Here is a 26871-nt window from a genome sequence, read left to right on the forward strand (position 1 = left end):
AAAACAGAATGTCCCAAGGCTTATTTATAAAATTTAGGGACCTATTTGTAAATAAGTAAAAATTTAGAGGGTTGAAAGTAAATAACAGTATTGATAGGGTCATAATTGTGAAATCTATAAAGTCTAAGGGCCTAAATGCAAGATCATCTAATTTCAGAGATTAAAGGATTTATTTTTAATTGAAAGACCTAATTAATGCGTCACCAGGCTGACTGAGCTTGGGTGGGTAACGTGGACTGACACATGGAAAGCACGTGGCGCTGACGTTAACTATGAGGGCTAATTGGGATTATGTGACACGTGGCGGCTTCCTAGTGGCTCACGAAGGGGTATGGCTGGATCTAATTGTGGTCGTTCATCAACAATTGGACGGACGAGGGCAATTGGTGAGTGTTGGTGGCCGGTGACAATAGATAAGTGGCGGTGCCGCCTCGGTTCTCTCCGGAGCATCGTCGGTGACACACGAGATCGCGCTACGGGCTACCAAACTCGACAGGAAGCGGCGCAAATGAAAAAGACGGTGCCGGGGATTCTCATCGAGGGCTTCACGACGGCCGGAGATGCCTCGACGGTGGTGGGCAATGGTGAGAAGGTGATGGCAGGGTCAAAGCTCAACGGGGGCTCGGCTACGGTGATAAAAAAGCAAAGCCACGGGTCGGGAGAGCTCGCTAGAGGTCCTGCGAAGCCGAAGAGAGGGTTAGCGGGCCTCGGAGCACAATGGAGGGGGATGGTGACGGTGAGATGGCGATGATGCTTACCGGAGCTTGGCGGGGAGGAGGTTCCGGCTCCAAAGAGGGAGAGTCGAGGGGTGGTACTCGTTCCTCAAGGCCTTGCGGTGCCAAAGATGGTCTCGGACACATCAGGGAAAGCTCGACTGCGGCGGTCGACGCGCGGTGGAGCTCCTCGCCGGCAATGGCGGGGAGAGGCGATGGGGTTGCGGTGGGGTTGAGGGAAAAAGGAAGGTCGGCTGGTTAAGGCGGGCTTTATAGGCACGAGGTGGTGCCGTGAGCGGTTGCGAGGTCTTAGGGTGTGGGGTCGTGGACGTGCGCTGGCGGTTTTTGGGCGGCCGTTGTACTGTGGCACGAGAGGGGTTGTGGAGTCGAGGGGGAGACCGTGGTGGTGTTTTTGGCCGAGTGGGCGAGAGGGGAGCGGGGGCGAGAGATTGAGGATGATGGTGGGCCTGTATGTCAAAGACAGAACGGGAAGAGGGAGAGAAACGGGTGTCACATCCTGTTGGTTCACAAGATATTCAACAAACATACGGTATATTTTCAGAAGCAGCACCCTGGACTCTTTCCACAAGGCAGTAATCAAGAACAGTCGTTCGCTACCCTCTTAATGTCTCAGTAACTGGTTCGGCAGCCTAACACTTCTCCGTCTGTACAAGCTTCTTCTCTTCCCGGTGTCAATCAGAGCTTGCCGGGTGTCAGGTTGGCACACGACGCTTCGCTAGATATTTATGCTGCACAAAGGCAAATGATGGGAACGCAGCAACAACAAGCACAGAATCAATTTATTTGTCAGCAGCAGAAAATCATGATGCACCAGAAATTGCAGCAGAATTCACTTATGCAACCACACATTCAGCAGCAGCAATATTTGTTTCAGTTAACCCAGATACTGTCCTCACAACCCCCCATGATGCAAATGTCATCTGGTGTTCAGCCTGGGAAGCCTAGTATTCTTCAGACAGCCGACGGCCATGCAGCCAGTTACTCAGAGTGGTTTTGAACAGAAGCCAATGAACACAGTACAACAATATGTGCAATCATTACTCCAGCAACCTCCACAAGCTCAGCAGCTTTCTCTGCGACAGGCTCAGCCAACGCAGAAGCCCAACATTCCTTTTGAAACAAGAGAAACTGTTAATGGACCAGAAGCCAAATTTACCACAAAAAAAAAAAAGGCTAATTGGTCAACAGGATGGTGCTGTGGAGACGCAACAGGATCAGAGGCTACCAGTTCAGTCAAATGATCTTTTGAATACGCAGCAAACACAGCAGATGTGGAACCAGAAGTCTATGTCCTTGCACCAGTCACAACAGTGGGACCCCCAGGCAAATCTAAATATATCGAGTCTACAGCAGCAGCAACTTCTTGGAACTGTGCCTAATGTTTACAACATTCCACGGACATGTGCTAAAACAAATAAAGGCAGAGTTTCAGCACCCACTGCATGATCACCAGCAACGGATGGGTTTGATGCAACCTCAGTCTCAGCATAACCAACATCAGCAATCACAGCAGCATATTATGGCACCGTTCCAGTCTCAGCCTAATAAATTGCAGCAACAACTGGGGATGTAACAAATACTTCAAACTTCAGCCGGGATGCTCTTGCAACAAAATAACATTGATAAACAAAAGCAATATATTCAGGCACAGTGCGGCCTTCAAGAAGTTTCATCCAGTAGCAAGTTCAGCATATGCCATCTTTCCAGATGCATTATATCCTTTTATTGTTCTATCCTCTAATTCTACCCCATATTCCTGCGTTAGCATACCCTTTTTGTGCATTCTCTTTTGCAACTAAGGGCCATGTTATGCTTATCATTGTTCATTGTAAGGCAATGTTATCATATGACAAGCTTAAAATTATTTGGACCATATATACATAATTCAGATGCAGTACATGTTGCGGTCCATATTGATCATGTTGACTAAGTTGATATTCTGTGACTATTCCTCATCAAATGTGCTTCTAATTTGTGTAAAGTATGTCTGTAAAGGCTACTTGCATAACTTTTGTAGTCTGACCATTGGTTCATTGTTGTGGCTGTAGTTTTCCAGTAGGAAGCACACAAACTTAAACTCGCTAGTGGCATCCGTTCTATGTTGTGATAGCTTGCTATTTGATGCCTTTTTTCATAAGTGTCTTGTTTTGAGTTTTGACAGTCTTGCTTTTTATGCAGCAACTATGGACGTCACTGCTCAAACTGCTCACCCAGGTGCATGTTATTTGCAGGATGAGCTATATGACATGGTAAGGCATGCTACAATCCCTTTGACACTCCCAAGCTTTCAATTCACATGGACCTCCAGAATAACAAGGTTGTGATCATCCTTATCTAGATATTTTTGATAGAACTAGAGAATGCAGAGATTCGTTTTTTCACTTCCTGTTTCCCTTCAGTTCCTTTTTCCCTTTCTTTCCTTTTGGTCTGCTTGCCACCAAACTCTCTGTTTTATGTTTACTTTTGCACATAAAATTGGAACTGAAATTTTGTACAATGGCGCATTAGTACGGTATGTTGATGTGCTATATTATGACATTCTTTTCAAATATATAGGGAGTGCATCACACGGTATCTAGATGTACTAAGGTGATCGGATTGTCTGCTGTATTTCTCTTGATCATTAAGTGAACTAATTAAATTTATTAAAAACACAGTCAATGTAATGGATGTCGTATTTTCTTATTTGATTTCACATTTGTATGTGTAATTGCCAGTTAACTATCTTGCCAGTGCCCAATTTTATTTTACTTTTCTGTATTCATCTCCATGTAGCCTCTGCAGCAAATTTATGTGTGTTTTGTTTTATTTACGACAGATTAAAAGCTTGAAGAACTAGTACTTTACTGAACTCAGTGATTTGTACAGTAAGGTATCTCTGCAGCTACAGAGCCACATGCCACCTCAGATGCCAGTAAACCGTTATGAAGAGACGACGAAATTTAAATTATTCTTGGAGGGTGCATTGCATTTCCTGCAAATTAAGAAGGGCAGCATTCAGCCTTCTCTTTGGGAAAAAAACCCCTGAATATGAGAGGCAAATTATCAATGCTATAAGTTTGAGAGGAAGGAACAACACAACTATATTGATTGTAAAGAAATAGACTAGACTAAGAGAAGTATCACAGGAAAAACTCTGTGATTATGCTCCTCCGTGCTGTGTTGAGTGTGTCTTCTTTTTTCCTCCTTTTTACAGGTGACTCCCTATTTATAAGGCAGTACGTAGCTTAGTATACAAGTTATCATAATATACAAATATCTAGAACCTAGTTGAATTACTAGGTCTTATCTTGAATAACTACATTTTACCCTATATAGAAGATAAATATCTACTGTCATAACTATGTTGGTGCTTGCCCCCTGATGGGTGAGCCAGTTGCCAATTACGGCCCGGTGCCGCTCTGTCGGGGGTGTCAGGACGACTTGCATCGTGTTGGGGTGTCAGAATAAGCACCACTTGCACTACCATTTATCACCCGTCACCTCGCGTCAGGTCGACGGTAGAGGGGGTGTCCTTTCTTCTCCGATATTATCTCCGAAGGCTAGTCGTGCCTTTAGGCTTTGAAAAGCCAATGAGCACCGGAGAGGCGGCCCGAAGGGGTCCGCAGCCCCTGGGGATAACGCCTCCTATTGAGTTCGGAAGGCAACGTATGAGCTAGAGAGGTGGTCCAAAGGGACTTACAGCCTCTAGGGACTGGGCCTCCTACCGAGTCTGGAGGCCGAAAGCTCTAGAGGGACCTTTTATAGCGACTGCCAACTATTATCCTCAGGCTGGTCTATTTTCCCCAATAATTATAGTATTTTTGTTGAATGTAATAAAGCCACATTGTAATAATAGATATTGTGTCTACTACTCACTTATGACGTCGCTACGTGTATGTAATTTGATCTTGGCATACATGTAGTTTACATTCGATTTGGTTTCAAATCAGGCGTGACAGAAGTGGTATCGGAGCTATATCGACCATAGGACGCAAGCCTAGATAGAAATGGTCGTGTATTAAGGATTTAATTTATTGAAACTGAGTTTGTAAAAATTTTGTTTACCCTTGTACTTTATTTTGTCATTTTATTTTAATAAAAATATTTTACTGATACCTTCTTGTTTTCAACATGTAGATGGCCCGCACTAGGCAGACTGCTCGCAAGACCACCAGCGGCTACATTCCTCCCTGCACCCTTACCACCTTTGCACCTAACGCTTCAGCTAGACCCAGCCGTGTTGTCACTGTTCCCCAGCATGAAGATAAGAAAATGTCCCATTCTGAGGGATTGAATGCAGGGAAGGCACCGATGCTGCTGGTAGAGATGCTGCAGTGTCTGGGGTACACTAAGGCGCCTGTGTACCACGATCTTTGTCAGTCTCGTCCAGGACGTAAGGAGTGGAATGTTGAGGTGTGCATCTATGGTTCTCCAGAAGGCAACAACAGCTATGAGATCGAGGGAATCCACAAGGCAATGGCAGTTCGGGCAAGCTTCAGTGCAGGAATCCAAGACACAGCGAGGCATGCACTGACTCACGTCTGTGAGAGCCACAGTAGCACCTTGAGAGGGACTTCCTACGACTACATTTCCCGTCGGGAGCATGGGAGCAGGTACATCAAGGTGAAGTCAACCACGCACGAGGATAGTGGTGTGGTTCGTGAGCAGGTACTTCTTGCTGCGACACTGCACGAGGACATGGATGAGGCTTTGGATGAGTTTTATGACACACACGAGCGTCTTCGGGATACAGAAGCACTGATTAGGGAGCTGCAAAAGAGCTTTAATGGCATGTCCAGCTCTTTAGACTCTGAGTACCAGTCTGTTCACTCGCCTTCTCATAAGAGGCTGCACCGCAGTGACCCTTCTAGCTCGGAGTCTTCAAGGGATGTTGATAAGTCAGTTGATGGACTAGCCACTGGATCTCGTGCTTAGGATACCACCATGAGATAGTTTTAATAAATCATTTAGAATCATTTTGCTTGCTATAATAAGTGATGAACTATTTGAATGATAGGTTTTCTTAGTTGTGTGTGCTCGATGCGAGCCGTGGGTCGCCCTTGGCACCTTGTCCACAATCGTATCTCCTTTATCATACTTTAAGTTTAGTTCAGTTGAATCTTTCCCTTTCAATTCTATCTTGTATCCTTATTCAGCTTTATCATTCTTGTTTCCAACCTCTCTTTCCGATCCCCATCAGATGGTGAACACCTATGCTAGGAGGAACACTAGCAACGTTAATACCAACAACAGCAATAACAACAACAACAACACCTACCAGCAGTTGCCAAACCCACCTCCACGGGTCAACATGGGGCAGTTTTTGATGATGCAGACACAAATTATGCAGGGTATTGCCCAAACTATGGCAAATATGTAGGAGGCCCTTGCACAGATGCAAGCTCCTCCTCTAACGCAGAATAGGTTGGGGAAAAAGACCTCTATACACTAAAGGAAAACCAATCGGGTTAGGATTGGAGACGTAAAACCAAAGTTTTTTCCAGTCTTTCGACCAAGAAGAGGTTAGGGGAACCGAGATGTAGGAGTTTTTCATTCCACTCCTAATTAGAAACCACACCCGCCAACACATTTATTCTCAGTGATCCTTTTCAGTTTATAAAAGTACTGAAAAAGATTCAAACTTGGTTCGATGCCAAGGAAAGACTCACATAGATGGACAAAAATACTAAGCATGGTGACAGAGTTGGGGTTCATGTGGTGAAGCTCAATTTGATACCGATCAAGCACATTGAGAAGAAACTTGGAAGGAGGAATGTTAAAACCGCAACGGAAGAAGGACTCAAAAACTACAAACTCATGCTCGATCTTTGAGAAGGTGATCTCTCACCAGATGTTGTCCTCCATTCAACCAGCCTGCACGGCGGCACCACTCCTTCCGCTTCAAGTTCCATCAGCCGAGATTTTTGCATTGTGGAGGGTGTCCAGGCCTCAATCATAAACCTCGCCTCATCGTACTGATTGGGCGAGGTGCTGGTAGCTGCTGCATCCGACTGCTTCTCCGATGAGGAGAAAGTAGGGTTCTCTAAGAAAGAGTTGGGATCCATAGATCTAAAGTTCTTTCTAGTGGTGGTGAGTGGTGGAACAGAGAAAGCTGAAAGGCTTGTGCAGGAAGACTGGTGGTAATAACGAGGAATGGCCACCACATGTCCGGGTCATACAGGTAAAAAACCGAAAAGTTACCATCGTTTCAACCACTCCCACCTTTGCAATACCTCGATTGGAGTGAAAAAAAAGGATTGATGACGATGTGCAAATCTCTGCACACCCTTCTACCCGCATTAAATGCGCCCATACCCGTCGTTTCAAATTTCGAAAGGTTTTTTTTAACTCTACTCGGAGTCAGGTGTCGATCAGTTAAGTTCTTTAAATCTTTTTTCTTTGAGTCTCGAATGCGATTAGCCACAGGGTGCTCAACTCGATTAAGCTTCCACTCGATACTCAAGAAAGGATTCGTCCATACTCGATTCTTTCGACCATGAGTTTGATCTACTTTACTCAACCAACCTTAAACTTGACAGTACTCGAGTAGGTGCTTATGGAAACCTCTCCTCCGAAGTAGAGTTAGGGGGCTACTATCGAATATCTAACTATGAGGTATATGTGCATGAGGAGTATATCACACACAGACATGGTATGTGCAACACATATTAGGAAGCTTCAGATATCACAGAACCAAATCAACAGTACCTGATATACCCGGAATCAAGAAAGTACATATCAAGAAGGTTTAGATTGGTTACCCAACCCGATACGATCAGTATTCAAAACAGATTTATCTACTTGGATGTCAAGGAAGACAACTCCCTATCGACTACGGCTGAATAGGAGTCGATACCTCACCCCTATATAAGGCAGAAAGGCTGGCGGGATGACAAGGAACAACACGAAACACGCGAGAGAACTCGAGGCAAGCATCAAGACCCTAGCAGAGAAGATATTTAGTGACTTTAGCCTTAGGTTAGATTAGATATGATCTACTCTATGTAATAGTTTTAGCTACATTGCTTGTACTCGAGATCATCAATATACGGCAGCAACACCTCCATAGGACGTAGGGTATTACTCTCATCTTGTGATTAATCCCTACACTTGAAAGTACCTAATCAATTTACAGATATATTGTCAGAAACTAATCTTCGTCTTTTGCATATAATGTTAGAATTGAAATATCATATAATGGCGCATCACTATAGTATGTAGATTTTCTGTATTATCGTTATCTTTTAGAATGTACAGGGGATTTATGTATGTGTGGATTGGATCATGATTTGTGAAGCTCTCCCCCATGTTCTCTAATGTTTTACCTTTTAAGTTCAACATGTGCATATAATGTTTTACCCTTTAAGTTCAATATGTGCATATAATCTTTTTTGGAGATTGTTGATAAAGGGAGAGAAGTTTTACGAAAAAAAAAATGCAAGATGAATAATGTGGAGAGATTGTAGCAATTGCAAGATACATGTAGGTTAATAAAGGGGGTGAAGCTCTTGCTTAGGTCAAATCAAGGGAGAAAGTGGCACTGGAGAAAGGGGGAGCCACAACAAATAGGGACTAAGTGGTAAGAATATGCATCCAAGCAATGTGGTAAGACTTTATGCTCATTTATGATCTTTACATTTGGAATAATTTATTACTTATCACTTATTTTGGTTGTGTTGTCATCAATCACTAAAAAGGGAAAAATTATAGCGAAAATAGCCCTATTAGGCTATGATAATAATTTTGGTGATTAATGACAACATAGTTATTGGGACTAATATATTTATCAAGAATATATGTTAGTAAGTTTCATGGATGCAATACATAAAAAAGCCACCAAAGTCAGGACAAAGTTTGGTTAGAAAAAGTCCTAGGAGAAATGACTACACCGGATGGTCCGGTGCTCAGAGTATTTGCACTCACCGAAGCATATCTGTCAAAGGGGATAGAGGCATGAAAGCCTCACCGTATAGTCCGGTGATGAAGCAGGCAACACCGAATAATACACTAGACAATGAATAAAGCAAAGATGAAAAAGAAGCAGAAGACTCCACCAGATAGTCCGGTTATTAATTTGAACATATTGGAGGAATGCAGAAGCATTGTTGACAAATGGGAGAATATTCGGCGACCTTAGGCTTAGGCTAGATTAGATCCGATTTACTCTATATAATAGTTTTAGCTACATTGATTGTATTTCAGATCATCAATATACGGCAGCAATACCCCTACAGGACATAGGATATTACTCTAATCGAAGGCCTGAACATGTATACATGAATTGTCTCGTCTCGTGGTTAATCCTTATAGTTAAAAGTACCCAGTCAATTTACAGACATATTATCAGAAACTAATCTTCGAATTTTGCATATAATGTTGGAATTGAAATATCATATAATGGCGCATCACTATTGTATGTAGATTTCCTGTATTATCGTTATCTTTTAAAATATACATGGGATTTATGTAATGTGTGGATTGGAGCACGTGGTATCTAGATGTGCAATGGTGACAAGACTGTTTGCAGTATTTTTCTTGATCATTAAGTTCACTAATTAATTTTTAAGTAAAAACTATGGTTCAATCAATGGACGTCATAGTTTCTTATTTTCATTCAGAATCCTATAAATGTAATTCCTACTGAACTATCTTGCCGGTGTCATACTTGTCAACTCAATGACAAACAATGGTCCGTTGAATATTTTTCCTCCTTGTACTCACCTCCATGTAGCCTCCTCAACAAATTTATTTGTGTTTTGTTTTATTTGTTCATAGATTAAGAGCTTGAAGGACCGGCACTTTTCAGAACTCAGTCGTTTGCATAATAAGGTATCTCTGAAGCTACAGCATGTTGCCAGCCACACGCTACCTCAAAATCCAACAGACAACTACGGGAAGATGAAGGACTTTAAAGTAATGTTAGAGCGCACAATGCATTTCCTGCAAATTAACAAGGGCAACATTCAGCCTGCACTTAGGGAAAAACTCCCTAAATATGAGAGGCAAATTATTAGTATCCTAAATGCACAAAAAAGGCTGTCCGTGCAGACCCAAGGCCACCGGAGTTTCAGCAAATCTGCTAGGCAGGCTCCTAGCTCTTAACATTTCACAGCAACAGCAGCCTTCCCAAGGTTTGCAGGAGCTGGATTTTCATACTAATCACATGCCTCAAGCAAGTTTTCCAGGTATGAGCACAGGAGTACAGTCCTACAATGCAGCTGGCGTCCAGCATACACCTGCCCTGAAAACAACAAACTTGCAGGTGGCAGTGAACGCACGACAGCAGTTCAGTAGTGAACATGTTATCTCACAATTCAATGAATTTTCCAGTGCAGCCTTGTGCGAATCCCATTCAGGAAAAGGAAGTTCACTACAGCAGCTGAGGCCGCAGCAGCAGGGGCCCCATATGATGTGAAGTCAGCAGATGAAACGTCAGATGTTTCAACAGTTTTACAGCAAAAGCAAGCGCTTCAACAGCAGCTTCCAAAGCCGGCAAACATTACTGACAGCAATCTTTTCTGTTGCAACAGGGAACCAAAGAGTGGTCTTTTCTGGCAGCCATTGCTTTTGCACGTGCTATTTGTAATCAGAACAAACACATACCCATGACAACAATCTGTTATCTTTAAAGCAGTATTGATTAATTGGAATTCTGATTATAAATGCTTCTTCATTCTTGCTTCCAATTCTGATTATATATACTCAAGAAACCTCAGTATTGATTAATAGGTTGCAGTTATTTTTGCCTTTTGCATTCTTTTTGTTAAAACAATACATGTTTGCCCTTTTTGCTTATTTCATTGACAATCCATATATTTTTGTTCAATTGCAAGCCAAACACGTTCTTACATGATACAACTCGAAATAAAAGAGCGCCAATTTGTCTCTAGGATATCAAAATAGTGTGGTTTGGCCTCTTAAGGTACCCCTAGCTCTTGAGATTTTGCCTACTCAACACTGCAAGTTAAGTGGTTTTGCCCTTCCTCCGCCTTGAGCCTCCACCAGCTGCACCCTTGGAACTGCCAGAGTAGCACGGCGGCAACGTGGAGTATTACATGGTGGCCAGCCAGCTCAGTGGATCCCCTCCGCGTGACGGCGCAACACTCCCCAGCCTCGGCGGCGGCTCAGGCGGCCTGCCCTCGAGCCTTCCCCGCTTAAGAGGCGGCGGTGCGTGGCGTCGAGGACGAGCACGCCGCCCCTAGCGCAGCGTACGTAGAGGACGGGGACCGGGAGAGCGAGGAGCAGCGCACGCACGCATCGACCTGAGGCGGTGCGCCGGTGAAGCACGGCAGGATCTGCGTTGCGCGGCGCGGCAGATCAACCATTAGAGAAGAAGGGACCAGGAAAATGATTAGTTTTCTCGATGCGGTGTCTAGTAGACAAAACCGTATATTCACTGTGTCCAGCGTCCAGACAAATTTGCCAATAAACAGACAGTGTGCACTTGTGAGCACATAAATCTCAGATTGAGAGCATCATCAGAAGATTCGACACATCATGCCATTTGCATCTCACACTCTTGCTTAGTGGACCACAATATATATCAATCGCACGATGTGATGTATCAACCAACCTGAGTGGACCATTCATAATGTAGTCTCATTCATGCTTAAGTGCAGATTAAAACGTTAATGGAAGAAACAGGGTACTCAAATATGTGCAGATCAAGACGTCAAGGGATCGAAGCAATGAGAGGGTCGATATATATTGCACTGCAAATCACAATTTTTCAAACTCTCCCTCACCTGGCCTACACTATCTGAAAACCTAATAATCTACCACTAACGCAAGAAATCGACCTAAACGTACAGGAGTGCACTAGAGTACAAAAGTGTGCAAATTTAAATGTTAGTGGAAGCTATTAAGGGACAGAGGATCATAGTTGCATGAGAGAAAGCGTTTTACTTTGAGCTGTGAACAATAATAAAACGGGCATATTTCATTGATTTATAAAGTAGTGTATAGCTACTTGGGTGACCATTAGTCTTATATACATGGCCTTTTACCTTAAAAAGATAATATTCTGTGCACGTAATAAAAGCAAACAATTCAGAGGCTAAAACCTTTGTCTGCAGGGAACTAATTATCAAGTGAGTTGGAAGGAGAGAAGGAGAGGAGAACTGAAAGAATGTGTGTCAATGTTAGATGGGTTGTCTCAACAGGTAACCACTTGAAATGGCTAGTCTAGCAACTTATGACACGACTGCGCGTCAGACATAAGACTATCTACTCTTTCTAATTACAAATGTATCTGCTGTACTTATTTGGAAATTTCAATGTGGTTTTGCTTCTGTGGACCAAATCTTTGCTTGGCTGGGCCGTCTTCTGGTTGGGCCCATGTGGTTGTGCCCTAAAAACTTCGGCCGAGCAGATGAGGAAAAATAAAAAAATCAGAAAAAGGAAAAATCCCCTCCGAGGGAGGCGGAAGCGGCGGCTGGAACCCTATCTCCGCCATTCTCGCTATGCAGCTCGGCGAGGGGGGTTCTGGGCGTGTGCTGGCCGTCTGATGGTGGGGATGGAGAGGGTCTCGTGTAGGGTTTGGAGGCAGTTGCTCTGCGCCGTGAGTTCCTCGCCGCCTTCTTCCCTTTTATCTCCCGAGCCTTGGCTGGGATTCAGAGTAGCAGAGAACAAAAGGCATCTCTCACTTTGGTTTTCCCCATTTTTTCTTCTCTGTGATTTGTGCTTTGCAGTTGAGAGCTGGGACTCCAATCGTGGCCTTGGCCTAAGCACTTGCAGCACGGGAGGCCTCTTGTTGGTGCTCGGAGCTGCGCTGCCGAGGTTCGTTCGGCACTGCAGAGGTGGTGCGGCTGAGGTATTGTATCTCCGTCTTCCTCCATCCGACGATATAGCCGAGTGATTGGATTTCTGGGACTACAGCTCTTGCTGTGCCTTGCCTCACTCTTCAGCCCTTCCAGCATACTCACTGTGAGTTTCTTTTCACTGATCTTAACAGATAGATGCTTGATTCTATTGCTCTGTGATGACGAATTCATTGAAATTAAGCTAGAGTTTGAGTACAATAGATGCAACCTGATTCTCTGTATGCAATTTGTTTGAGCAGTGATAAGATCACCATGTTCTGATTGGGAGAATTCTGAACTCCTGTGTGCTGATTTAGATTGAGAAATCTGTCACTGCTTGTTACATCTTATTCCTGGTTCTGAGCAGCAAGTACTTTTGAATTCAGCAAATTGTGGAGTTTTTCAGCACTTAGTTGCCTGATATAGAATCCAGTGTATGTTCTGTCCCTTGTGCAGAAAGATTTTACCTTCCGGGATTAGTTCTGTGAAGGTTCGGTGTTGGCTATGTTCTGAATTCTGAGTTTCAGTAAAGATCCTCTTGTAGGCCATGTGCTGAATTATGATTTTCAGTAGAGTTATACTTGCTGTTATAGCCAGGAATTTGAGGAATACAGAGAATTACAAATTAAGGTTGTCATCTAGTTGAGATCTCATAATTTAGCTTAATTAGTGATATGATTTAAAGATCAGCTTGGGAGCAAATCTTTATAGATTTGGAGCCAGCTGATATGATTAGTCTGAGAGCCATATGATTATGTTCTCTAGTTTAATTCAGATATATATTATGATTCATCTTCTCAGTGTTCATCATATGAAAGACATGTATTTCATTTTCTTGTCTTTGTTATTGTTGATCTACTGTTTTTATTATCTTCTTAGAGGGATATGTATATATATATATGCTATTTATATCGCACATGTTTCAACAATCCAGAAATCCAATAGCTTATGTGATGGCTAGCTCTAGTTCCTTTGTTCCACCTCCGTCGTCCTCGGACGCGATTAAGCCTGAGAGCTTCGATGGAACCGGCTTTAAGCGCTGGCAGGCCCGGACGAGGCTGTGGATGGTGGAGCTCGGATTATTCTGGGTCCTCACCGAAGAGCCGCCCGCTCCTCAAGGGGAAGCCGTGCTAGACGAGGTCGAAAGAACGCGTCTCGATGCGTTAAGGGCCCGTTGGGAGAAGGCAAATGCCTCAGCCCTTGCACGTCTCCTGGCTGTTCTGTCAAACAGGCTCTTCGACGTCTACGTGGGATTCGGGGAAGCACGGAAGGTGTGGACGGAGCTGAATGACAAGTATGCTGAAAGCGATAATGGTAACGAGTCCTTCATGGTGGCAAGCTACCTGAACTTTCGCATGGGAGATAGCAGATTAGTCATGGAACAAATTCATGAATTACAGCTGATCGTGCGTGACTTAGGCCAATATGGTTGTGTCCTCTCGGAGAACTTTCAGGTTAATGCTATTTTGGCCAAGCTGCCTACTTCTTGGCGTGATTTTGTCACTGCACGTCGACACTTAAAACAGCGATTGACTCTTAATGAGCTCATTGCTGCTATAAATGTCGAAGAGAAGTCAAAGGCAGGTTATGGTGGGGCGAAGACGCCTGCTCAAGCTAATCTTGTTGAGCACAAGAACCATCCTGGGAAGAATGTGAAGAAAGAGAAGGCCAAGCCTAGTTTCTCTGGACCAAAGACTAATACTATGAAGAAGAAGAAGAAGCCCGAGATTGTCTGCTACGTCTGCGGTGGGTTGGATCATAAGACTAACAGATGTTGCGATCGTAAGGGCAAGGGGCCAACACCTGACCAGCAGAAGGCAGCCAAAGCCCAAGTTCATGTGGCTGTTGCAACGGTTGATAATACCGGTAAAAGCGATGCCACTAGTGGGTATGTACCTGAGGCCTTTATGGCAAATTCACCAGTAAGTTGGTGGGTTGATACAGGTGCTACAAGGCATATTTGTGCTGATTAGACATGTTTTACTTCTCTCTAGGGCGCAGACTGTGTATCCGTACTGATGGGGAACGGGGTCTCGGCAGCAGTGCGTGGAGTAGGACAAGTGACCTGAAGCTGACTTCCGGCAAGATTCTTGTCTTAAAGGACGTACTATTTGTGCCTTCCATGACCCGCAATCTACTCAGTAGATCGATGATGTGCCGACAAGGAATAAAGTTAGTCTTCGAGTCGAATAAAGTAGTGATGACCAGGTGTGGGTCGTTTGTAGGAAAAGGCTATGATTGCGGAGGCATGTTCCGCATTTCTACTCTTGATAGCTCTGCAAACATTTTCTATTCTTCATATTCTAATAAGAACATTGATATTTGGCATTCTCGCTTGTGTCATGTTAATAATGAAGCAATTGTGCGTTTGAGCAAGATGGATCTTATTCCTTCATATAAGTATGATAAGAGCCATAAGTGCGAGGTGTGTGTGCAAGCAAAGCAGCCCCGTAAACCGTTTCATACGGTCGAGGGGAGAAGCACCTCGCCACTCGAGCTGGTCCATTTTGATCTTTGTGAGATGAATGGAATATTAACCAAGGGTGGCAAGAGATATTTCTTTACTCTCATAGATGATGCCACTAGGTTCTGCTATATCTATTTGCTGAGAACAAAGGATGAAGTATTAGAATACTTTAAGATATATAAGGCCGAGGTGGAAAACCAGCTGGGGAAGACAATAAAGAGACTGAGGTCTGACCGAGGTGGGGAATATATTCCCAGGGATTTCTCCGAATTCTGTGAAGAAAGTGGCATAATCCATGAATTTACGCCACCATACTCACCACAGGCCAACGGAGTAGCCGAGAGGAAGAATCGAACTATTTGTGACTTGGTCAACGCCTTGTTACAAAGTTCTGGTATGGCTAACTCTTGGTGGGGTGAGGCTGTTCTCACAGTTAACTATGTCCTGAACAGGGTTGCTCCTCGGAATTGCGAGGTAACCCCTTATGAAGGATGGAAAAGGAGGAAACCAAACCTGTCTTTTCTTCGCACCTGGGGCTGCTTAGCTAAAGTGCATGTTCCCCTGCCAAAGAAAAGGAAACTAGGACCAAAGACTGTTGACTGTGTCTTCCTAGGGTATGCACACCAGAGCACTGCCTATAGATTCCTAGTGGTCCATTCTGAGGTCTCAAACATTGTCGTTAACACGATAATGGAGTCTCGGGATGTGACATTCTTTGAGCACATCTTTCCTTTGCGAGCGAATGAGACTGTTTCCCTTTAAACAATGACCATGTTCCTCAGAGTGTTGATGACACGGTTCCTGATCTGGAACTTAGGAGGAGCAAGAGGCAAAGAACTGGCAAATCATTGGGAGATGATTTTGTCACCTATGTCGTGGATGATGAACCACGAAACCTTTCAGAGGCATACACTTCTCTAGAAGTGGAGTACTGGAAGGAAGTGGTCCGCAGTGAGATGGATTCGATTATCACTAACGGAACCTGGGAGTTAGCAGACCTCCCAATTGGCTACAAGCCGATCGGTTGCAAATGGATTTTCAAGAGAAAGCTCAGACCCAATGGTACCATAGAAAAGTACAAGGCCCGTTTAGTGGCTAAGGGTTTTACGCAAAAGGAAGGAGAAGACTATTTCGATACTTACTCTCCTGTGGCTAGATTACCCACTATCCGTGTGCTCTTGGCACTGGCAGCCTCGCATAATCTCATTGTGCATCAAATGGATGTTAAGACCGCTTTCCTAAATGGAGAGCTGGACAAGGAGATTTATATGCATCAGCCAGACGGATTTGTGGTAACAGGACAGGAGCGTAAAGTATGCAGGTTAATCAAATCCTTGTATGGTCTCAAACAGGCCCCCAAGCAATGGCATGATAAGTTTGATACTACACTGACTTCGGTCGAGTTCTGTATTAATGAAGCCGATAAGTGCGTGTACTATCATTTTGGTGGGGGTCGAGGTGTTATCCTATGTTTATACGTGGATGACATATTGCTGTTTGGGACAGATCTGGAAATGATTAACCAGACAAAGTCTTTTCTATCTCAGAACTTCGATATGAAGGACCTGGGAGAAGCTGATGTAATCCTAAACATCAAGCTCATAAAGGACGAGAATGGGATAACACTCAGTCAATCCCATTATGTGAACAAGGTGCTTATACGTTTTGGTATGATAGACTGTAAGCCTGTAGCCACGCCCTATGATCCAAATGCTAAGCTGAAGAAAAATGTAGGCCATGGAAAAGACCAGTTAAAGTATTCACAGGTAATAGGTTCCCTAATGTACTTGGCCAGTGCAACTAGGCTTGACATCTCATATGCAGTATGCAGGTTGAGTCGTTATACGTCCAACCCAGGAGATGATCATTGGATAGGACTGGAAAGGATTCTCAAGTATCTAAAGGGGACAAAGAACCTTGCGATTCACTATTCTGGCCATCCTGCAGTCATACAGGGATTCAGTGATTCCAACTGGATCAGTGACTCGGATGATATGAAGGCTACGAGTGGATATGTTTTCACTCTAGCAGGCGGAGCAGTGTCTTGGAGGTCATCTAAGCAGACCATCCTTACTCGCTCCACGATAGAGGCTGAGCTAGTGGCGCTAGACTCAGCAGCTGTAGAAGCAGAATGGATTAGAGAACTCCTTTCTGATCTCCCGATATTGGATAAACCAATTCCGGCTGTTCTCACCTACTGCGATAACCAAACCGTTCTGGTTAAGGTGAAGAGTAGGAAGGACAATATGAAGTCTTCGAAGCACATAAACGACGACTCAAGTCGCTCAGGCATGCATTAGAGACAGGTGTAATCGCGGTGGATTACATTCAGTCTGAAAGGAATCTAGCGGATCCTTTCACAAAAGGAATGGCTAGAACAGTCATTCAAGCGGCATCAAGAGGAATGGGATTACTACCCTATGATAAGATTCACATCGGCAGCAACCTACCCTAGGTGATCGGAGATCCCGTGAACTAGGCTCTGGGAAACAAGCTGTGTGGATACAAGAGCAAATCAATCCCATTTGCTGCTGTGCTCTTCTGTAGGAGAGGGTGAGCTGCTTGCTCTTAATGAATTCAATGCCAGATGGCTTCAGATGTCGTTCTACAGGACATCTAGGAGAATTCACCTATGTGAGTGTGATTGTGTGGTCGCAATCACAGAGAAGCCGCGTACTTCTCTGTGCGGCACTCATGAATCAAAGGTACTCGGACATGACCATAACGTCCAAACCGAGAACTAAAGGCTTAGCAGCCTAGTACGGGGTATCGTGTGGGTGGAAGCTCTTACACCAAGATAGAGGATCAAGGTTTAGTCCTCCTCCGTCTTCTGGTTGGGCCCATGTGGTTGTGCCCTAAAAGCTTTGGCCGAGCAGATGAGGAAAAATAAAAAAAAATCAGAAAAAGGAAAAATCCCCTCCGAGGGAGGCGGCAGCGGCGGCTGGAACCCTATCTCCGCCATTCTCGCTGTGCAGCTCGGCGAGGGGGGTTCTGGCGTGTGCTGGCCGTCTGATGGTGGGGATGGAGAGGGTCTCGCGTAGGGTTCGGAGGCAGTTGCTCTGCGCCGTGAGTTCCTCGCTGCCTTCTTCCCTTTTATCTCCCGAGCCTTGGCTGGGATTCGGAGTAGCAGAGAACAAAAGGCATCTCTCACTTTGGTTTTCCCCATTTTTTCCTCTCTGTGATTTGTGCTTTGCGGTTGAGAGCTGGGACTCCAATCGTGGCCTTGGCCTAAGCACTTGCAGCACAGGAGGCCTCTTGTTGGTGCTCGGAGCTGCGCTGCCAAGGTTCGTCTGCACTGCAGAGGTGGTGCGGCTGAGGTATTGTATCTCCGTCTTCCTCCATCCGACGATATAGCCGGGTGATTGGATTTCTGGGACTGCAGCTCTTGCTGTGCCTTGCCTCACTCTTCAGCCCTTCCAGCATACTCACTGTGAGTTTCTTTTCACTGATCTGAATAGATAGATGCTTGATTCTATTGCTCTGTGATGACGAATTCATTGAAATTAAGCTAGAGTTTGAGTGCAATAGATGCAACCTGATTCTCTGTATGCAATTTGTTTGAGCAGTGATAAGATCACCATGTTCTGATTGGAAGAATTCTGAACTCTTAGTGTGCTGATTTAGATTGAGAAATCTATCACTGCTTATTACATCTTATTCCTGGTTCTGAGCAGCAAGTACTTCTGAATTCAGCAAATTGTGGAGTTTTTCAGCACTTATTTGCCTGATATAGAATCCAGTGTATGTTCTGTCCCTTGCGCAGAAAGATTTTACCTTCCGGGATTAGTTCTGTGAAGGTTCAGTGTTGGCTATGTTCTGAATTCTGAGTTTTAGTAAAGATCCTCTTGTAGGCCATGTGCTGAATTATGATTTTCAGTAGAGTTATATTTGCTGTTATAGCTAGGAATTTGAGGAATACAGAGAATTATAAATTAAGGTTGTCATCTAGTTGAGATCTCTTAATTTAGCTTAATTAGTGATATGATTTAAAGATCAGCTTGGGAGCAAATCTTTATAGATTTGGAGCTAGCTGATATGATTAGTCTGAGAGCCATATGATTATGTTCTCTAGTTTAATTCAGATATATATTATGATTCATCTTCTCAGTGTTCATCATATGAAAGACATGTATTTCATTTTCTTGTCTTTGTTATTGTTGATCTACTGTTTTTATTATCTTCTTAGAGGGATATGTATATATATACTATTTATATCGCACATGTTTCAACAGTATCAAGGTTTAGAGAGAGTGCGCGCGGGTGGATGCACAGAAGCATATTTGTTCTCGAGTGGTATGGGCTCCTTGTTGGAAGCCGCAAGTGTCACTTAGAAACTATAAGAGTTGCTGACGAGTCTTGCGCAAATTTAACATGAATTCAACATTCGAAACAGTGGCGAAAAAGTTAAGCATGGTTCTGTTTCGTCTCAGTCATCGTTGATTATACGGAAGGCTGATGCTGTTGCTGTCAAATTAAAGCATCAATCTCCTGACATGGACAACGGTACTTTACCTATTTTGTTGGATACCATGCACACAACAGAGTACGCATCAGAGAGAGAGATACAGAGAGTGGATGTCAATTCATCGAGCAGTAACTTCACAGCAGTGCTTGGGCCGTGCTCTCTAAAGGCAAATAAGGTCGATGGTGTCAGCGTCAATGATGTGATAGATGGAGTGGCCTTCAAAGAGAACCATTTGTCAACGAGAGTAGTGATGTTGCCCATATAACCTCCATTAGTGGCTTGCGCGCTCCTGCGCGGGATGAAAATATTTCAGTCGGTAATATTTTTGTTTGGTGTTTAGTATGTATTTTGTTTGTGAAATGATGTTTGGTAACACGTGTAGGCTTGTAGTGTGAAGCGAAAAAATATTCGAAGATAAAAATTGTATTTGATTAAATAAAATGTGGTGTTAGGGTATCGTTTTTGATTGGATTGGGGAAAAGAAGTAGGATATGTGCATGCAGGGAGTAGTAGTGTTTTGAAGCGGTTTCTGTTTTTTTTAAGTTGTGTCTCGTTTGTCTTTTTGTTTTCTCTCCCCCACGGGGGATCTAGGCAGAATTTGGTGGAAACAGATTATGAGTCGAGAGGAAAGATGCTGTAGGTCTCACCGGCAGAGCATATTTATAGCAAGATATTTGATTTTCAATATAAATCACGTAATGACATAAACCTGATACATAAATCACCTGATACATAAATCTCAGGTTGAGATCAAATTTGCCAATAAACATACAGTGTGCACTTGTGAGCACATAAATCTCAGATTGAGAGCATCATCAGAAGATTCGACACATCATGCCATTTGCATCTTACACTCTTGCTTAGTCGACCACAATATATATGAATCGCACGATGTGATGTATCAACCAACCTTAGTGGACCATTCATAATGTAGCTCATTCATGCTTAAGTGCAGATTAAAACGTTAATGGAAGAAACAGGGTACTTAAATATGTGCAGATCAAGAAGTCAAGGGATCGAAGCAATGAGAGGGTCGATATATATTGCACTGCAAATCACAAATTTTCACTCTCCCTCACCTGGCCTACACCATGTGAAAACCTAATAATCAACTACTAGCGCAAGAAATCGACCTAAACGTACAGGAGTGCACTAGAGTACAAAAGTGTGCAAATTTAAATGTTAGTGAAAACTATTAAGGGACAGACCACTACGTGAGAACAATATATTGATGATGGGTGATAACTGGTATTAGTGACGGGTACGATATCTATCACTATTATTGCGTCACTAATGATAAAATATTAGTGATGGGTTATGATCTGTCACTAATGACAATCACTAGTGATGGGTCATAATTGAGACCTGTCACTAAAATACGTCTTCTATGACCTGAGCAGGCCTGTTGCCCGTCACTGTGGCCGTCATTAGTGATGGGTGTATGTATCACCTGTCACTAATTATCGATTCCTAGTGATGGGTAGCTTTCCATCCTGTCTCTGGAACTCGGTCATTAGTGACGGGTGTTAACTACAAACTATCGCTACTGATCGAGTCATCAGTGACGATTTCTTACCACCCATCATTTGTTACTGAGTAATTAGTGATAGATAGATTCCAACCCGTCTCTGGGACTCCATTATTAGCGACGGGTGATAACAACAATCCATCACTAGTGACCGAGTCATTAGTGACGGGTGTATTTACCACCTGTCACTAATTAACTAGAAACAATGATGGGTAGCTACAACCCGTCACTAGTGTTATGAGTTATTAGTGAAGGGGATCTTTTCAACCCGTCTCTAATGACTAAGTTCCATAGATGGGCTGGAAAACTACCCGTCACTGGGACTCGGTCATCAGTGACGGGTGAATTTACCACCCATCACTAATAGTCTCATTCCCTAAAGGGATTTCCCTATTTCTTGGCTACATCTTGAAGCAAAGTCAGGATTTCACAGTCGTCTTCTCCTGAAAATAAGACACATCCAAATGCATTCATGCCATAGTCACGAGATATGCAACCACAAATTACATAATCAAAAGTCCCCGAAATGTACAACGACGCAAGTTTACATTAAGAGCTCGAATTACATAAGTCGAAAGTGCAACCTCAAATTACATAAGTTGAAAGTGCAACTATAAATTACATCAAGATAGTTACAAATTACATAAGCCGAAAGTGCAACCACAAATTACATAAGTCAGAGCCCTGCCTTGCTATAATAGAACTCACCTTTTGAAGAGACGACTTCGGTCATTAAGAATGAGGCAATTCATGCTCGAATGTTGGAGAGTGCAGAATCCTCGATGTTGCCATCCGGTAAGTTGAATACCTGCTGAATGAAAGTAGTTATGGAAAAAGTATGCAATTAGCGTAAGTAAAATCATTTTACCATCGGATATTTGTAATAAATTAAAGCAGCTATGAAAAGACTATGAAATTATGTTACATCTGGGGATTTCATATCCTTTGCTGCATGAATAGCAGCATGTGACACGCAATGTAGAATCCGCAGGAATTGTCCGGTGGTTGTTGGTGATACTGGAGAGAAAAAAAATCGCTAGTTCGAAAGGAAAAAATGTAGTAGTAGAGTATTTACAAATATGTCTGCTGGCACTTACCATGAAGGTAGTCTTATGCGTCAGTGTGTGGGGCTCCTTCGGATCTACTTTAGATCATAGCACATATAAATGTCAAAATCCCTACATGCGAAGAGGGATCTAATAGTCAACATTTGGTGTAAGTTTGAAAAGTTCAATATGTAACATAAGTCATGAAGAGCTTACTCATCGAGGATTTGTTTGACGAAAGTATATTCACGTTGTCCCCGTTCTCCATTAGGTCCCACCACTGGTCTTGATGAATTAAGGTACCAGATCAAGTTCCACGTGGGGCCAATGACCAGTAAGATCCAATGGCCACCCTTATTGTGGGCAGCTATCAGATAGTCCCTCTTCAAAAAGTGGCTCATTGCCCTAGCCACATATTTCACAACAAACTCTCTTTATTGTTCCATCAAAGAAATCATCAAATTTTGGGGTCAAGGAATCCGAATGGCTCCTTCTTCCTCGTTTCTTGTATCAAGTGTCTATAGATGTAGAGAAAATGATCCTATTAGGCCATGATTGTGATTTTAGTGATTAATGACAATATAGTCATTGGGACTAACATGTTTTTCAAGAATATATGTTAGTAAGTCTCATGGATGCAATACATGAAGAAGCCACCGAAGCCAGGACAAAGTTTGGTTGGAAAAAGTCCCAGGAAAAATAACTACAGTGGATGGTCCGGTGCTCAGGGTATTTGAACTCACCGAAGCATCTCTATCAAAGGGGATAGAGGCATGAAAGCCTCACCATATAGTCCGGTAATGAAGCAGGCAACACCGAACAATACACTGGACAATGAACAGAGCAAATATGAAAAAGAAGCAGAAGACCCCACAGGATAGTCCGGTGATTGATTTGAACACACTGGAGGAATACACCGGAGCATTGTTGACAAAGGGGAGAATGCAGTGACCTCACCGGAAGGTCCATTGCTTTAAAGATTTGTACACCAGAGCATATTTTCCGGAGAGGGTTGCATTGGCTCGGCTGGCTGAGGATAATGCACCGGATAGCCTGGTGATAAAGTGATGTGCACTGGAGAATACACCAGAGCAATTTACATAGAGAAGATGTTGGCTCGGATGGCTAAGGTATACTCACCGGAAAGTCCGGTGATGAAGGTGGAGTATACGCCGGAGTGTCTAATGTTCACAGAGATTTGAGTAGGGTTCCAACGGCTAGTTTGTGAGAGTGTAATCCCCGAATGCTACGGTGTTATTACTACTGTTCTCACCAAATCATCTAGTGTTAACAGCTTTTTAGAACCATTGGGTTAACGGCTAGTGCACGAGTTTTAGGCTATAAATACCCCTCCACTCAGTCATTTGTGTAAGCTAGAGTCCAGAGAAGTTCATGTATACCTGAGAAGATATCCAAGCCACCAAAGTGCTTAAAGTGATCATCCAATGCGATTAAGCACAAGATTAGTGAGTGATTAGTGCGTATAGGCCTAGAGAGTGAGTTGCTAGGTAGTGATCCATCAGTGTATCTCTTTGTACGCCAGCACCTTGGAGTCTTGGTGACTCGGCTACAAGCTTATTAACCCTTCGACTTGGTGTGGAGCGGCGGCAAAACGATTGTGCGGGGATACGGAGACCCTTGTCTTTGTGGCTCAAGCTCCGAAGTGATCATGACAGCAAGGAACTGGAAGAGAGGCTAGTAGTGAGACCTTGCTTTGGTGGCTTGGTGGCTTATCCAGGTGGAGACCTTGTCTTTGTGACTTGGTAGCTCAAAGCTATGACTGGGTGCCGACCGGGAGTATATCCTTTGTGGAGCTCCAACGTGGACTAGGGATGGCATTTATGCCATCGATACTATAGAAAAAAATCTTTGTGCCGAGTTTGCTATCTATACCATATTTACGTTTCCGCATTTACTTACTTGCATTTTTCCTTCCTAGATAGGTTGCAAGCGTTTTGATCGGTAGAGTAGACATATTAGATAAACCTAGAGCACATTTAGATAGAATTTGATATAGGCTTATCTTGTGTTATTATTTTGAGCCAAAATAGTTTTAAACATCCTAATTCACCCCCTCTTAGGACGTCACCGATCCCCTATAATTGGTATCAGAGCCTCATTCTCCTGATCATCCAAGGCTTGGGAAGGAGCGACTTCGATCGAGTAATACATCTCAAATCGACGTACGAGGTATGGAAAACACTCTGTGATTATCATGAATGTTCAAATACTATTAAAGAGGTACATCAAGATTTATTTAAGAAAGATTACATGTATTTTGAGATGAAGCCTGGTGAGTCACTAGATGATTTCTTTGCTCGGTTTAATAAAATTCTTAGTAATTTGTTGTAACACCCTAATTTTTCTAAATTTTTCTCAATATTTGTTAAAGTTCAAATGAATTTAAATATTTTAATTAAAAAGAGAGAAAACCCTATTTTATATGAAAGAAAAAGAAAATGACATAGGATATAAGTGAATATTTTGCATTCATGCTGAATTAGGCAAATAAGATTTTTATTTGATTTTTGATGAATTTATTTGAAGAGTTTTTGCCTGCATTTTGAATTTGAATTTGGATTTGAATTCATAGGAAAAAGAAAAAGAATAAAATCTCTTCTGGGCCGTCTTTTCTCTTTTCGGCCTGCTTTCCCCTCGGCTTCAGCCCAGCCGTCGCCAGTTTCCCCTCCCACCTGGGCCGCCTGCCTCGGCCCATCTCCGTGCATCATCCCCGCGCGCCGAACCACTCACCCGAGTCGCTGACATGCGGGTCCCACATGTCAGGACCTTCTTCCTCCTCAGTTGGACTCCGACTCAGAGACGGGAACGCACCGGCCGCCGATTTTCGTTCGAATCCGAGGCCAAACCGAACCCGAGAACTTCTAGAGAGTTGCCAAATCAAATCCCCAGGATCCCCTCTATCTCTAGTCGGCCTTATCTCTAAGGAAATCGCGGATTTGAGCTCGGATGCATCTCCCCGCCGCCGTGTCCGAGTTGATCTCGCTGCACCGTCGCCCTGGACATCCGAGCTGCCTATATAAGTAGAGCCTCCCTCCCCGAACGCATCTCAACCAGAATTCGCCAAAACTCGAGCCATAGACGCCGAGTTCAGAGCTCGCCGCGCCACCCTCGCCGCCGCTTCGACTGAGCTCGCCGCCACGCCGTTCCAGAGCATCGCAGCGCATCCCGAGCCCACCATCGCGAGTGCCTGCCACCACAGAAGCTTTTCCCGTCGTCGATTTGATCTCTGCGCCGCCGGAGAGCCTTCTCTGACGAGTTCCCGAAGCCGAAGCCGCCCCCTCCCGTCGCCGACCACCTTCCCGTGCCGCACAGCCTTCGGTAAGCCCCAAAACGAGATCGTCGTTTCCTTCTGATGCTTTTCTGCCGCTTGTCGTCGTGATCCGAGGCCAGGGACGAGGTTTGCGCTTGTCTCCGGCGAGTCGCCGCCGTGCCCGAGCTCGGCTCCGCCGAGAACCACCCTGCCGACCGCCCCATTTAAGCTCAGCCGTCGAATCTGTCCTCAATGGCCTAGATTAGATCCCATCAGTACCCCTTCGCTGACCAACTAGAGGCTGCCACGTGTGGCCACTTAACCCAGTCAGTAGCCATGCCATGTCACCCATCCACCTCAGCCTCCACCTTAGCCTTTCTGCTGATGTGTCACCCCTGTCACCATGCCATGTCAACCTGAGCTACCCAATCAGTAATTCAAACCTTTTTCAGTATAAAAATAAATCTGATAATTCCTTTAATTGGTAATTTTGCAATTTAGCCCCTAAACTTTTCTGAAATAACAAAAAGAGCCCTATCTTTTTACAGTTAGGTCCCTATACTTTTCATAATTACATTTTGGTCCCTCTATTTTTACAAAAAGGTCTCTGGACTTTCTGATGATTCAATTTAGGTCCTTTTCTTTTTTCAGATTTAACCCTAGACTTGTTTTACCCCTAACTTTTCCATCGTAACTCCGATTTAAGCGATTGTTGCGTCGATGGATTCGTTTTTCAGTGCTCTTTCTTTTTAGCCAGTTTTTTTTATCTCGTTGTTCTTTTGTTTTGTGCTCTGTTCTTAGTATATCTTGTTTATTTGTTTGCCGGTAATTGTGCGATTAGCCGATAACGTCCCAGATCAATTTGAAGAATAGCAAGACCAGGAGCAAGAATACACTGAGCAGCAGCAAGGAGAATGCAAGTGTCCTTGATCATATTGAACCTACGTTTACAAAACTGCATGCAATATTTGTCAATATGATGGGTAGTCACCTATGTTAGGGTTTTTCCCTAGATATTCCCTTATCATCCCTTGGAACCTAGATGGCTTATGGTTAGGAGTCTTTTATGGGTAGATTGCTTAGCCTTGCTTTTGGGATATTGGGAAGTGCCATAATTTTGACTAATGAACATATGCAGTAATGATGGTTAATATGATGATGTTTTAGCAACATGGAACCTTAGGTCTTGAGCACAGGGATGTTGGTGATAGTTGTCATGGTTATGATGTTGGTTTAGTGTTTGCTCAAGTAACCTAAGTAAGGACCGGTTCGTGGAGTGACAACCCAAGAAGTAACGTACCAACCACGAGGATGATATGGGTAAGGTGTGACATACTGATTAGAGTCTGTCCAGTGTGCGTTGGGTCAGCACAAAAGGGGGCTTCTGGGTAGGAGCTTTGCTTGCGTAAAGCCTAGCGATGAAACCTAGTGGGCAGACATGCACTGGATTAGTCTCTAGTTAGTGAAAAGTGTCATACAGTGATTCTTGGCAGCACATCACTGGCGTGTGTTAAGTGTCTTGCAAACACAGCAACATAGAATTCACTGACTCGTGGGTAAAGTTGGACAACCTCTGC

The 26871-nt window shown here is 43.7% G+C and overlaps 1 pseudogene; it reads left to right on the forward strand.

Moving 5' to 3' along the window:
• Positions 1–508: 508 nt before the first annotated feature.
• On the forward strand, positions 509–10131 carry LOC133907232 (mediator of RNA polymerase II transcription subunit 15a-like; annotated as a pseudogene).
• The last annotated feature ends 16740 nt before the right edge of the window (positions 10132–26871 follow it).

This window comes from Phragmites australis, chromosome 24, assembly GCF_958298935.1.
Source record: "Phragmites australis chromosome 24, lpPhrAust1.1, whole genome shotgun sequence".
Taxonomy (NCBI): domain Eukaryota; kingdom Viridiplantae; phylum Streptophyta; class Magnoliopsida; order Poales; family Poaceae; genus Phragmites; species Phragmites australis.